The sequence below is a fragment of the Eumetopias jubatus genome, unplaced genomic scaffold, assembly GCF_037043125.1.
Source record: "Eumetopias jubatus isolate StellerSeaLion01/CBP00866 unplaced genomic scaffold, mEumJub1_p1.0 scaffold_5, whole genome shotgun sequence".
In the NCBI taxonomy this organism is placed as follows: Eukaryota; Metazoa; Chordata; class Mammalia; order Carnivora; family Otariidae; genus Eumetopias; species Eumetopias jubatus.
This window is the reverse complement of record NW_028274811.1, coordinates 50,811,937-50,826,838: the sequence shown is the minus strand read 5'-3', so window position 1 is coordinate 50,826,838 and position 14,902 is coordinate 50,811,937. Positions and strand designations below refer to the sequence as shown.

At 40.6% G+C, this 14,902-nt stretch overlaps 1 long non-coding RNA gene across 1 annotated transcript; it reads right to left on the bottom strand.

Annotated features, from left to right (window-relative positions):
* Positions 1-12,349: 12,349 nt before the first annotated feature.
* LOC148164351 (uncharacterized) lies at positions 12,350-14,132 on the bottom strand. The gene is made up of 3 exons (XR_015768175.1): positions 14,081-14,132; positions 12,870-12,946; positions 12,350-12,606 (listed from the first exon to the last, which is right to left on the bottom strand). It is a non-coding gene; the product is annotated as an uncharacterized LOC148164351 (long non-coding RNA).
* Between the last annotated feature and the right edge of the window lie 770 nt (positions 14,133-14,902).

Genomic DNA, 14,902 nt, shown 5'->3' with positions numbered 1-14,902 from the left:
ATGTTTAACTTCTGCGCCACAAAGGAGTGTGGGCATTTTCACGTGGCTACATCAAATCAGAAGGCAGTCAGATGAGTTAACGGGGTTAAAAAAAAAAAAAAAAAAAGCTAAGCAAACACAGATCTCAACTAGGTAAACACTGCATGCAGTGGCTGGAGACTGCAGAGAGGACTCAGAATGCACTCCAGTTCATTAATATTCTGTTGCACAAATAAAACATGGATCACATCTAATGAACGTTACAAATAACCCTTCTCTTGTACTCTAATCCATTGTAACGTCTTCTATTATTCAATGCAGACAGAGGCCTTTCTTTAGAAAAAGGCAGCTTGGGGATAAACAAACAGTAAGAGAGGAGAAGAAGACAGCTACACCATGGCCTGCTGATACATTCTTTCACAATGAGCTGTTAAGATGTTTCCAGCACTGGGGTTTAGTAACTTCAAATATGCAGCCACGCTTCTCCTCTGACTGCAGTGCAAAATGCAGGGTCTGGCTTTCCCCATCCTCTGAAAACCAAATGCTAGGCATTTAAGACATGTTCTTCCACCTCACACTGCAGTGCTCTGAGGCTGTCAGTACAAACAAATGCTAAAGAGCTATTGGTCGCAGGAAAGCGAGTGCCATGCAGAAAGCATTAAAATATTAAAGACAGACAATACTTACTCCAAGGTCAGCCCCGGAATCTGCAGCCTTTCCCGCTGGGCTTTCATGGTTGTTCTGTGTTACCACACTGTATTGTAACCGGGACACACATTCCCTGCCAGCATCCTGGTGATGACAGAGAGCCAAAACGAACCTCTAGAAAGGACTGGACTAACAATCTCTCTAGGGGGAGGGGGATCCTGCAAGTTTGGGTCCTTCCACCTCTAGCCGTAATCAAGAGATGTCAGCCGCCTTCCCCAGGTTAAAGGCAGAGCACACTGCACTGATTTCGTTAAGGGAACGAGGCTTTCAGCTCTGCATATCAAGTAATTGGTTTCTGATTTTTTTTTTTTTTAAACAAAGTCGCTCCACTCACAGACCCAGTTTTCACCTCAGTGAAATGAAAAGTCCTTTCACCATGCAGACTGGAAAAAAAAAAATCAACAGTATCATACTTGGGAAAGAGTTTATCTCAGCAAACCTCAACTATTTCCCACCTCCCAGGGATGCTCTCAAATAGGATCCGGCCACCCTGAGGAAGTTCCATTGACTCTTCCCTTGGTGGAGTTAGCCAAATCACTCATGTGCCACAAGAAAGACACAGGGAATGGTGCCGAATGAAAACAATTAGATTCTTTTCTATATAAGGCAATCATCAGAAAGAGGAATAAACTAACTGCATTAATTTGGGGGATGTTGAACTCTGATGTGAGGCAAACCCTCGTGTGAACAGGCAAAACCCTACGATGGGAAATACCAACTGGAAATGCAAGAGACAGGAGCTTGTATTTTTATTTTTGAAAAGTGATTTTTAAGAATGCCATGGTGCTACATACTTTACAAAAGCAATCAAAGATGAATAAGGAAGCAAAGGGAGAACATCCATTTTGGAAGCCTGAAAGTTTCATCCTGTATTTATTCAAATAACACAATTTTGCACAGTATTCCTAACTTGGGACTAAGTGTACTTCCAGTGTGTCTGAAGAACATATCTGACTCACTTCTTCTGATGCATTTTAAAATGTTTTAAAATTCAGTAACCACTGGTCTGCTGAGAAGTACTTGATCAAATTAAATTTTATTTTAGCAAGAATTCTAATCCTCAAGCACAGCTGCTGGTCCACATGCACACAGCCAATCTGTGATCAAACAACTGTGTTGGAGTAGTTACATTTAAAAAGCTATCAAGTCAAATTCCATCATCTTTCAGATGAAGAAACTGAGAGCATACAACTGGTGACAGTGCTAGGGTTAGATGCTGGTGTATTTATTCCCTATCCCAAGCCTTCACTTGCAGGGATGCCATGTGCAGTTGTTCAGGTTGTGCACTGCACAAAGGTGCTGGGCAAAAAAGGAAGTGAGGGGTGAAGTCCAGCCTGCTTCCCACCTTGCCAAGCCTGCTGCGTGGCTCTGGGCTGCTTCCACCAACCCCAACCCTCCTTTTTTTTTTTTTTTTTCCCATTTTAAACAAAGTTACCCTCAGCTTTACATCCATCTAGAGGGTCACCTGTTTCTAATTGTACAAAGGTTCATGTGGGCTAGAGAAGGTTCATAAGATACTCCCAGAAGTCTTCTTTAACCCCTAACTGGCCAACATGCTCTGGGGTATTTGTTACAACTTCTCCTACTGTTTGGGCTCACTCTACCTTTTAGTGGTAGCAAATCCATACTGTGAATATAGTCGTTGCGTAGTGACCATAGGGAGGCAGACAGAAATGTAAACAAATCATTTTAACTAATATGAAAAGCATAACAATAAGAAATGATAAAGATATAATAGAACACAAAGCAGGGGGATCAACTTTGCTCAGTAAAGTTAGGGAAAGCATGAAAGGAAACATGGCAAAAGCCAGGTTATGATTAAAAAAAAAAAAAAGGAAAGAAAGAAAAAATTCCATTCTGCCTCCCCAAAAGCTAAGTTTTCTAAATTTTTTATTTTCTTAAAATAACCTCATTTTAAGAATCACATTAGAATTTTATTTAATAGACTTCTCTACACAGATCTTAAGTGAATTTCAGTTCCACATTGCCAATGGACAACAAAACCGTTTCCCTTGAATTTGCTTTCAATACCCTTAATTTAAAATATCCAACCCAAACTCCCCATCCTCCTCTCCCTGCCAAATAAATTTCCATGCAATGTAAAATATCCAGACTCTCACCATTCTTTCCCCCTGATTCAAGGAATGTCCTACCCTGGCTGGATGATTATAATTTCCTTCTGACTGATCTCTCCACTTCCTCCCTGGCACCCTCTACACTTTGTTGGATACACAAATTCCAGAGTGATTTTTTCCAGAGTATCACTCCTGTGTTCAAAACACACCAACAGTTTCTCTCTCACTCTGAGTAAAGGCTAAAAATCTAACAAATTGCCCCCCCCCCCAAAAAAAATCAGAAAACCGAGCATCCATAGGAATGACAATGGTAATGTATTAGAGCATACCTAATGTTTAAGGCCCTGAGTTCAAGGAGAGAAGGCAGGAGGAGGTAAGGAAAGAGTGAAGAAGGAGAGAGGGAGGGAGGGAAGGAAGGAATGAAAGACAGATGGAAAGAAGGAAAGGAAGGAACCAGCCAGCAAGGACCCCCTTTGGAAGAGGCTGGGGAACTACCCCATTCATTGTGAAAACTGGAAAAGGAATAATATTAACCACTAATGCTGATTTCCCTATGGACTGCACCTCATGGATAAGAAAATGATTCTCTTTATATAAGTATTCCAATGGGTAAAGAAAGAGTGCTACAATTAGAGTGCCACCATTTCTCAAACCCTGATAAATGAATGGACCTAGGCCACGATCATGATGACTGGGTGTTCTGTGCCTCTCAGTGCAACAGCTATGAGGTAATCCTACTGAAAAAGCCACACCACCCCAGGATATAATCAAGCTTCTACATCAAAGTGTCGATTACAGTATATGTAGGGACAAAGAGATGTTGTCAGCAAAAGTTAGACTGGGAAAAGTGAAAACCACGACAAATGACCTGGTATCTTAAACCAAAATGATCAAGTAGGGATGGGAAGGAGATGGAGGGGTTAAGTAAGAATGAAGAGATAAATCCATTAATTGCAACCTATGAACCTGTGTGGGTCGTGACACCAAACAAACACATAATGGAATACTTAGAAATAATCAGTGTAACAGACACACACTGACTTGGGTATGTGGTAATCTTAACTATTTTAAAAAAATATTGGGATCAGGATCACTTTTAATTTCTTATCTTTCAGAGATACATATAAAAATACTTACAGGTTAAGTAAAGTATGCTTTGCTTCAAAATAATCTAGGGAGGGAGAGTAAGATATAATATTAATTAATAAGAGTATTACAATTAAATCTGGGTAATGGGTACATGAAGGGTTCATTACACTGTTTTCTGTAGTACCTGTCTGAAATTTTGTGCAATAAAAAAACTGAAGAATTCTCACCATGCCCCCAAAGCTCCACGCGACATGGATACACCCACCCGCCCTGGCCTCCGTCCCTGCAACTCCACTCCTCACTGTCCCTCTTGTACCCCAAACCCACGTCTATCTCACGGCCTCTGCGTTGACTGCCCCGTCTGCCACCAACTCATTCCCCAAGACATCCAAACACCCCACTTCATCCCAGGTTACTTGAAGTCGCAAGCCTCCCTTCCACCTACTGTTTCCTTCTCTTTCTAATGTATTTCTCTCCTCAGCACCTATCACTTGAGACATATTTTATATTCAGTTATTGTCTCTCCTCTACAGGAGTGTGGGCTCCAAGAAGTAAGTGTGTTCTAACTCCAGTGCCAAGAATGGTCCATTCAAATATTCAATAAATGTCCGCTGACATTTCAAAATACACTACGAAGCTGTAGTAATTGAAACAGCATGGTACTGGCTCAAAAACAGACACTTAGATGAAGAGAACAGAATAGAGAGCCCAGAAATAAACCCAGGTTTATATGGTCAATTATTCTAAGACCAAAGAGGCAAAAATATGCAGTGGGGAAAAGACCGTCTCTTCAACAAATGGTGCTGGGGGGGCGCCTGGGTGGCTCAGTCGTTAAGCGTCTGCCTTAGGCTCAGGTCATGATCCCAGGGTCCTGGGATCGAGTCCCACATCAGGCTCCCTGCTCAGCGGGAAGCCTGCTTCTCCCTCTCCCACTCCCCCTGCTTGTGTTCCTGCTCTCGCTGTCTCTCTCTGTCAAATAAGTAAAATCTTTAAAAAACAAACAAACAAACAAAAAAACAAATGGTGCTGGGAAAACTGGACAGCTACATGCAGAAGAATGAAACTGGATCACTTTCTATCTCCATATACAAACATAAATTCAAAATGAATCAAAGACCTAAATGTGAGACCAGAAACCATAAAATTCCTAGAAGAAAACGTTGACAGCAATTTCTTTGACACTGGCCTTGGCAACATTTTTCTAGATATATTTCCCCAGGCAAGGGCAACAAAAGCAAAATTAAGCTATTGGGATTACACCAAAATCAAAAAGCTTTTGGACGGTGAAGGAAACCATTAACAAAACAAAAAGGCAACGTACTGAATGGGAGAAAACATTTGTAAATGATATATCTGATAAGGGGAAGAACTCAAACAACAAATAATCTGATTAAAAATATGTTCTAGAGGGGAGGGGGGTAGGGGGATGGGTTAGCCTGGTGATGGGTATTGAGGAGGGCACGTTCTGCATGGAGCACTGGGTGTTATGAACAAACAATGAATCATGGAACACTGCACCAAAAACTAATGATGTAATATATGGTGATTAACATAACAATAAAAAATTAAAAAAAAAAATATGGGCAGAGGAGGGGCACCTGGGTGGCTCAGACGGTTAAGCGTCTGCCTTCACCTCAAGTCATGATCCCAGAGTCCTAGGATTGAGCCCCGCGTTGGGCTCCCTGTTCTGCGGGGAGCCTGCTTCTCCCTCTCCCTCTGCCCCTCCCCTGCTCATGCTCTCTCCCTTTCTCTCTCTCAAAAAAATAAATAACATCTTTAAAAAAAAAAAAACGGGCAGAGGACCTGAATAGACATTCTTCCAAAGAAGACACGCAGATGGCCAACAGACACATGAGAAGATGCTATACATTATTAATCATCAGGTAAATGTGTATCAAAACCACACTGCGATATCACCTTACACCAGTCAGAATGGCTAAAATAAAACAAACAAACAAAAAACAAGAAATAAGCAATTGGCAAGGATGTGGAGGAAAAAAACCCTCATGCACTGTTGGTGGGAATGCAACTGGTGCAGCCACTGCAGAAAACAGGATGGAGGTTTCCTTCAAAATATTAAAAACAGAATTACCATAGGATCCAATAATTTTGCTAGTGGGTATTTGTCCAAAGAAAATGAAAATACTAATTCAAGGGGTGCCTGGGTGGCTCAGTCATTAAGCGCCTGCCTTCAGCTCATGATCCCAGGGTCCTGGGATCAAGTCCCACATGGGGCTCCTTGCTCAGCGGGGAACCTGCTTCTCCCTCTGCCAGCCGCTCCCCCCTGATTGTGCTCTTTCTTTCTCTAACAAATAAATAAAATCTTAAAAAAAGAAGATGCAGTGTGTATGTCCAGGTTCACACACACACACACACACACACACACACACACACACACACACATGAATATTACTCAGTCATGAAAAAGAATGAGATCTTGCCATTTTCAAAAACATGGATTGGCCTAGAAAATACAAGGCTAGGTGAAATAAGACAAATGCCATATGATTTCATTCATAGGTGAAACTTAAGGAATAGATGAACAAACAAGAGAAAAACAAAAAAATAAAATCTTAAATACAGAGAACTGGTAGTTGCCAAAGAGGAGGCTGGTGTCGGGATGCGTAAAAACAATAAAGGGGATTAAGAGCACACTTACCTTGATGAGCTGTGCATGATGTATAGAATCTGTTGAACTGCCATATTATACAACAGAAACTAATATAACACTGTATGTTAACTATACCTCAATAAAAAAAAAGAAAAAAAAATCTGCTGAATGATGAATGAATGACTCTCCCTATATTGGTGCAACTACCAACTGAGGACACTCACCCTCCTTTTTCTTATAATTACAGCTTTCCACAGTGTTAGATAACTAACCAAACAGTACCAACAGCTCAGAGAGTGGCGTCCAAGAAAGTGGAGAGTCAGGATTTGTTCAGATACCACAGAAAGACCCAGAAAGAGACCTACTGGCTGGAAAGCACACACCAAGTACTAGCTGCACACACATGTGCAGAAGAGGAACCTAAGGTGACACTGGAGTAGTGTGCGATGTTTTGGTGGAACATGGAGAGGACTCTGTTCGAAACTGCACTGGAATGACTGAGAAGACATGTACACAACAAGCTTGAAGTTAAGCAACTTTCTACTGTTACAGGGAGGGAACACCACTGTGCCCTTGATGGTGGAAATATGGCTTCTACAGAAACCCAGTGGCATGGCTTAAGGCTGGGTTGTTCTACGTATACTCTAGAATGCTAGTTCTCAACCGGGATGGAAATGTCTGCAGACATATTTGGTTGTCACAATTGAAGAGGAAGGGGGTGCAGAGGCCAGGGTTGTTGCAAAACATCCTACAATGCACAAGACAACCCCTACAACCCAGAATTATCCAAGCACAAATGAATAGTGTGGTTCTAGAAACTCTGCTATAAAGCTAAGGATCAATTTCTACAGGACTCTCGGTGTCATTAACCAGTTTTAAACATTTTGGTTCTGATTTCACTGTACTTAGCTTAGGGAAAAAAAAAAAGGGCAGTCTTATTGTTTCATTTCACATTCCCTGTTTCCTCTCTCAGTAATAGTACCAACCTAAGCATACATATACGCTTCTGGCCTGTTTTCAGGGGGGAAAGACTTTTCGTAGCCAGAGCCCCAGAAGTATCTGTAAGTCACAGAAACCTGATTAACAGTCTCCTGGCCACACTTGGCCAGCAACCTAGATAGGGAATTTTGCAAAGCAAGGTGTACGCAATCCTAAGGCAAGAGCACCATTCTCCCTGCATGTTCCATTATTTATAGATTCTTAAAAGCTGTGCATGGTTGAGGAAAACTTTCAGAAGTATGTTATCTTCTTCTTTCACTCACACAATCCAGTAAAAATTAGAAATTATGAACATTTTCACTCTCTCAATAGCTAATATTATTCATTTCATTCAGCAGTTCCTGGTTCTAGATATGCCAGAATACAGGAGTGGGTACGACAGAAACCCATCTGTTGTGTCCATTTAAGTTGGGGAAACAAAGTAAGGACACAATTAGAATCATTTCAGATAAGGACAGGTACGCATGGGCGCCATCACAAGTGGTATGAGGGTCAGTGACTTGGGGAGTACACAGTGCCCTTAGATCAGGGTGGGGAAAACTTAATGATACATGAGTTTCAATGGCAGGATGCAAAGGATGAGGAGTTGGGGACAGAGTACCACAGGCAGAGAGAACAGCAATTGCAAAGCCTCTGAAGCTGAGAGGTTAGGTCATTTAGTGGTCATGAAGAAGGTCGTACGGCTGATACGCAGAAATGCAACACATTTTCACTGAGCATTTATATAAACTATGGCATTATAGGATATTCAGAGATGAATCACACACCCAAGTTTGGTTCTTAGGGAATGATATCATTCAGCGAAGCAGGAGGAAGAAAAGAATAAAAGTTCAAGGAGGAATCAGTTTTATGTCCTACATGCCAAGGGGGGAAAAAAAGAATCAGGTTTCAATTTTAACAGTATCTTTAATAAGTGGAATTAACTTTTCAAGCAGGTCTTTGTGAGATGCAGCTAATGGCTTCTAAAGATTCTCCATCACTTCACAGAACAACTGCAGAGAGCAACTTGGAGGTGTCTGTATGTGCTCATTCACCGAAGAACAGAGGGTAAGTGCCTCCCATGAGCATACTAGCGAAGCAAGGTGAGTAAGAGAGGACCCTGTCCTAGAGGACCATGATAAGTGATGATCAGGGCAGAAGTATCTTCCCCTCCTTGACCCCCACCTCTCTCCCGTCTTCTCCTGTTCTTGTTCCTTCCCCCCAAAAGTAAGACCCTTTTTCAACAGAGACAACTTATCACTGTCATCTACATAATTTGCTGAAGACCTCTTAAGACATAAAAGGTATCAAATTTACTATCTATACACATTTTCTCAAGAAACGAATGGAGGATACACTGCACCTCAACAAGGAAGCAAACCATTTCAGAGAAATGCAGGAGATGGAGGGAAGGTTAATGCACGGAGGGGAGTGAGGGGAACAAGCAGGATGACAGTAATGATGGCTAAAGGAGACCCCAAGAAAACAGCCGTGTGGTGGACCTAGTCAGCACATGGTCTGGTTGGGAAGACAAAGATGGAGCCTCACTGAGGAAGAGGCTCCACGGCGGGGCACTTACAGGTGATCTCGTACGGTGGATCATGTGCAAAGTGCAAACAGAGGTTTTCCAGTTGTACAAAGAGTATGGAAAGGACTCATGCTGGCTACATAGAATCCAAGGAGAGGAACAACAAGGAAATTATTTACTTCAGGAGAAACACAGTTATAAAGAAAGGGGAAGAGAATCACTGGTGAGGAAGAGAAGGAGAAAGAGGAGATGAGAGAGAAGAAGAAGGGAATAAAAATAAATAAATACACACACACACACACACAGTGGTAGCAAAATAATGACCCCTCTGAAGACGGCATAATCCCTAGAATCTGTGAATATGTTACTGTACATGGCAAAAGGGACTTCACTGATGTGATTAAATTAGGGTCTTGTGGTGATGAGATTGCTCTGGATTATCTGCAAAAGGTCCAGTGTAGGGGCGCCTGGGTGGCTCAGTCATGAGGCGTCTGCCTTCGGCTCAGGTCATGGTCCCGGGGTCCTGGGATCGAGCCCCGCATCGGGTTCCCTGCTCCGCGGGAAGCCTGCTTCTCCCTCTCCCACTCCCACTGCTTGTGTTCCCTCTCTCACTGTGTCTCTCTCTCTCTGTCAAATAAATAGAATCTTAAAAAAAAAAAAAAGGTCACAGGAGCAACAGGAAATCAGTACGTACCTAATCCGCCTAAGATGAATACTGAATATTGATTTAACCAAAAAACTGTACCGTAACGGTGGTATAGCTATTTTGGCAAGTTGGGGGATAGAAAAATGAGGGAGAAGAGGTTGAATAAGAGTTAAGTTCCCATGCTCCAAATCAGGAAATCAATATATAATGTCCAAATTGATAAAGAGAAGAGGGCAGCAAAACCACGTAATTCTGGAATATGGAGAACATCACTGGAAGAAAGTGCTCTGAGAGTTGAAGTCATTCTCCCAGGGAAGCAGGACTGGATAGTGGGAAGAGTGAGGCAGATATCTACAGGTTTTCACAAGCCTGAGAGTACTATTTAATTTTTAAAACTATGTATGTACATTATTCTGATAAGAATAAAATTGGAAGAAAAGATGAGCTACCACATGGATAGATAGCAGTAATCCCTTGCTTTATCTCTGGATTTCATTTGATTCACTTTTACTGAAACACTGCCTCATTTCCTGTGCTTGTCATCTATTATGGGCCAAGAGTAGAGTTGAGAGTGAATGAAATTGTCTGAGCCCTGGACCAAACCATGCTTGAAGCTGGACACTGAAACTTTCCAGTGATGTGCTCCAACAAGTCCCTTTTCTTAGGCCAACGTGGGTCGGATATTCTGCCACTTGAGATACTAAAGATTACCAAGCAGTACCATCAGAAAATTTTGTTAGGTATACAAATAATTTCATAAATTTAACCATTTTTATTCCTGTAATATGAGAAAATTAAAGAGCTCAACAAAGCGACAGATCCTTAAGACCTAACTATAAAAGGCACTGTAATAGTACTACTTCTTCCAACGGCCAGAACCTAGCAACCACCCAAAGGCCCGTCGACAAGAGAACAGCTGCAAATACTACAGCATGTTAGCTAACAGAACGCTACGCAGCAGTGAGGATAGATGACCTCTAGCTACGTAACAATGTAAATGAACCTTACACACATAGTGTGGAGGAAAACAAAGTTTAACTATCCTGTGGGAATGTAAAACGGGGCCACCAGTGTGGAGAACAGCATGGTGATGCCTCAAAAAAATGAAGCATAGAATTATCCTATGATTCAGCAATTCCACTCCTGTGTATATATACAAAAGAAGTGAAAGAAGAGACTTGGACAGGTATTTGTACACCCACATTCGTAGCACCAGTATTCACAGAAGCCAAAAGTTAGAAGCCACCCAGGTGTCCATCAAAAAAATCAACAGATAAGCAAGATGCGATCTGTACATAAAATGGAATGTTATTCATCCTTAAAAGGGAAGGAAACCTTGACATATGCTGAAACATGGATGCACCTTTTAGACATGATGCTAAGAGAAACAAACTAGCCATGAAAGAATACTGTACAATTTCACTTATGTGAGGTCCTAGAAGAGCCAAATTCACAGGGACAGAAAGTAGTATGGTGGCTGCTAGGGACTGGGGAGAAGGGGAAATGGGGAGTTACTGTCAATGGGTACGGAGTCTCTGTTTGGAAAGATGCGTAAGTTCCGCGGCTGTACGGTGATGATGGCTATACAACAAGGTGAAGGCACTTCATGCTATAGAACTGTTTACTTAAAAATGGTACCTTTTAGGGGTGCCTGGATGGTACAGTTGGTTGAGCATCTGACTCTTGGTTTCAGCTCAGGTGCTGATCTTCGGGTCGTGGAATCGAACCCTGTGCGGGCTCCCCACTCAGCACAGAATTTGCTAGGGATTCTCACTGCCTTTCCCTCTGCCCTTCCCCCACCCCTCTAATAAATAAATCTTTTAAAAAATGGCACATTTTTTACTATGTATATTTAACCACAATTTAACAAAAAAAAGAAAAAGTGTACCTATCCTATGATTCTAATTATATGAAGTTCAAACTCAGGCAAAACCAATCTATTCCTTGGGAAGGAAGAGTGGCTCCGGGGATAGGTGCGGCAGCATCGGGGAGGCAGTGACCGGACTTGTGAGGTAGAAAAATCATGTTCCGTTTCTTGAGCTGGTGCTGGTTACGTGGACGTGTGCAGTTTGCGAAAATTCCTCAAACTTGTGAATATGGGGATTCCTTCAAGTCTCAAGCTGCATCTTTCATAAAAGCAAAAAATCTACTTCAGAGGTTTAACAGCTTTCTCACACACTTTTCAAATACACTCCCTATTTTTAGAAAGTTATTTATACCCACCATCATTCCAGACAGGATTTGAGGCAATACATATAAGAATGCACACATAGCCTACTAAGAATGCACACATAGCCTACTAAATAGTTATTTGTTAAATTAACAAATGAAGCAAAGTAAAAAAAGGAAATTAAATCAAAACCAGAAAAAAAAAATAGAAAATGGAACAAGATGACAAATCCAGGGGAAGATATGCAGAAAATACAGCATCCTCAAGTACAGGGGTAAATTTTACAGAGCTACCTGAGCCCAAAATAATTAACTACTTCCCTCACATTATATATTTACTAAGTGACTGAGGCAGGGTTGTAAATCAGATTATCTGACCCCAACTACTTTATTTTATTACCACACTTTTCTAGATCATAAAGTACAGACACTGGCTTTTTTGACCAAATGATTCCAGGAACACTTTTCTAGATAATATATTCAACACATTTGATTCACACCAGACACTGATTTTCAAGAGCATTTTGGAAAACATAGTGCATAAAGTCAGATGCATGTTAGATATATTACCCGAAATGTAAGCTGGTATTTTCACAACTTGAAAATTAAAAAAAATATTAAAAATCAGGTATCATTAGGATGGCCTTTAACAGGCCTAAAGGGCTTTTCTCTAATGAAGAACTCTGCTAATCAGGCCACATGTATTTAAGCCATTGACAAAATGGAAAATACTGAGGGTGGTGCTATGTTCCATAGCCGCGATAAGCTGTAAGCTTTCCAAGAATATCAAGTGATCACTGAGGTTGATGTGGAGATAGGTCACCTGAAAACATAAAATAAATTCTATAAAAATATGCTGAAAAATATGTTACAAACTACTGATTTTATCCTGAGCAGAACTTGAATTTTAAAAACTGTAACATTTGGGTTGATCATCATTATCTTCTCAAGAACTTAATTTTTTCTTCTTTTAGCCAATATTTATTTAGGAGAATATTATTTTAAAAACTTCTGAAAACATTATTAATTCCTAGTATTGTACTAAAAAGTTTAACACCTGTGTAAATTTCAAATACTTCCACTTACTGGCATTCTTATCCCCATTTTACAAGTCTGGAAAGGGAGGTGGAGAAGTAGTAATTAAATTGTCCAAGGTCACCCATCTAGAAAGAGAAGAGAACCTTTAATCGTATGCTTTGGATAATTTACTGAGATTGCTTTCTGTAGTCTAATGAAGGATCCAGTTGATGAATGTTCCTTAAGTATTGGAAGGTGGGGTGGGAAGATATAGTCTGTTTATAGCATGTAACATTCAATACAGATCCATTCAAACCCTAATAAACTTATTTTTATTTACCTCACCTAATACTGATAATATGGTGTTAAAATGCCTGCTCCCTTCCAAAAAATAAGTATCTCTTAGAACAGTATACTCAACATTTCTGGTTTTTAGGATTGTTTAGGACGTCATTTGTTTCTGAACCAAATGGTATACTTGTGGAGGGGTGCTATAACGTTTTATTCATCTCCTAGCACACACTCTGTCCCATGGCAGTTACTCCAAGTTTGCTGATCTTAAATCAGACTTTTCCTATTTCCAAAATAATTATCTTCATTCTCTAGTGGTACATTTGTTTCTAACCCCCATCTTTTCCATATTCAACCATTTACCACAATACTTAATTTTCATCCCCAATATTATTCCCCTTAATAGGATTATCTGTAAACACATTATACATTTTGAATTACTCCATTTCACTTTTTTTTTGGGGGGGGGTAACATCTAAAGTTTGTTCCTTGATTAGCACTCTAAGATTTTAAATATACATAAAGGATCTATGATGTCAACTGCTTGAAATACCCTATGATGAAACACAACAGCAAATTTCATCCTAGAAAAAAATGCCTTTCTTCTACTTTACTAAAGTAAAATATTTACCTCAACTCAAATATCACCTGTGCTCCTGACCTCCCAGTCTAAATTCGACCCACAATTACCCTCACCTAGAACATTCTGCTCCTTTCCTTCAGAACATCTTTAATTATCAGGATACATTTTAAATAAAATATATTAATACAAATCCCAAGAGAGCAGGAGTCATGCCTTTTCTGTTTACCATTTTATACTAAATGCTTAATTAGCATACTGCTCACACATAGGAGGCATTCAGTAAATACATGACAGAGCAAAGAGTTAATTAATAGATAATAAAATCATTACAAGTATAATAACAGGGGGTGAAGTTAAGCATCAAATTCAACTGGGGGATTACTTATATTTCTTATAGCTTAGTTACCATTGTTGACTGGAGTATCAGGATTACTCTGGGCCATCTTGAAAAGTCCAACATACCACATCCTACGCAACTCCATGCCAGCCAGTCATACACACGGCGTCAGCTAGAGAGAGCAATCAGAGCCATGTAGCTAGGAAAATGCTTCAGAGGAAAGCAGAGAGCTACTCTAGGAGAGAGAGAGAGAGAGTCAAGTGCTTTGTTCTGCCCGGGACCCGGGATGGGGGCGGGGTGGAGGTTGGTGGAGGCAACAAAAAGACTTTGGGTCTCGGGGTAGGAAAGGAAAAGTCTAAGACTACAAGTTTTGATAATTCTGTCATCATGCCAAACAGCTGACAACTACTCAAGAAAAACCTCTGGTGACACTGTGCAGACAGTTTATATGAGAATACTAGTAAGGTCTTACCCTTTTCCCAGAAAACCTAAAACCTGGAATCACACTGAAAGGATCTTTTAACATCCCCACATTCCAACAGAACTTAGTCTTTGGTTCCTTGGCAAATAATCCAATTCACAACATGACAAGGGTTCTCATCTTTGCCTTTCCTTTTCTGTCTGCTCAGCCAACTTGGGAAATCAGTCTTTGAGCATTTAAGTGCTGTAAGCTGGCAGTCTCCTTCGTGAGCTCACCCTCTTCTTTACAAATGTGGGAATCAGAATGGGATTGGATGTGTGACACTTGCCTTGTGGGTAGGAGGGACAGTCACTTTATAAGAGAAGCTTGTCATCCAGATAGTCTATTTTCCTGTGTAGGTTGCAGGGGAAAGAAATTAAAAAAGAAAAGAAAAAAAAGAAAAGAAAAGAAAAGAAAAGAAAAGAAAAGAA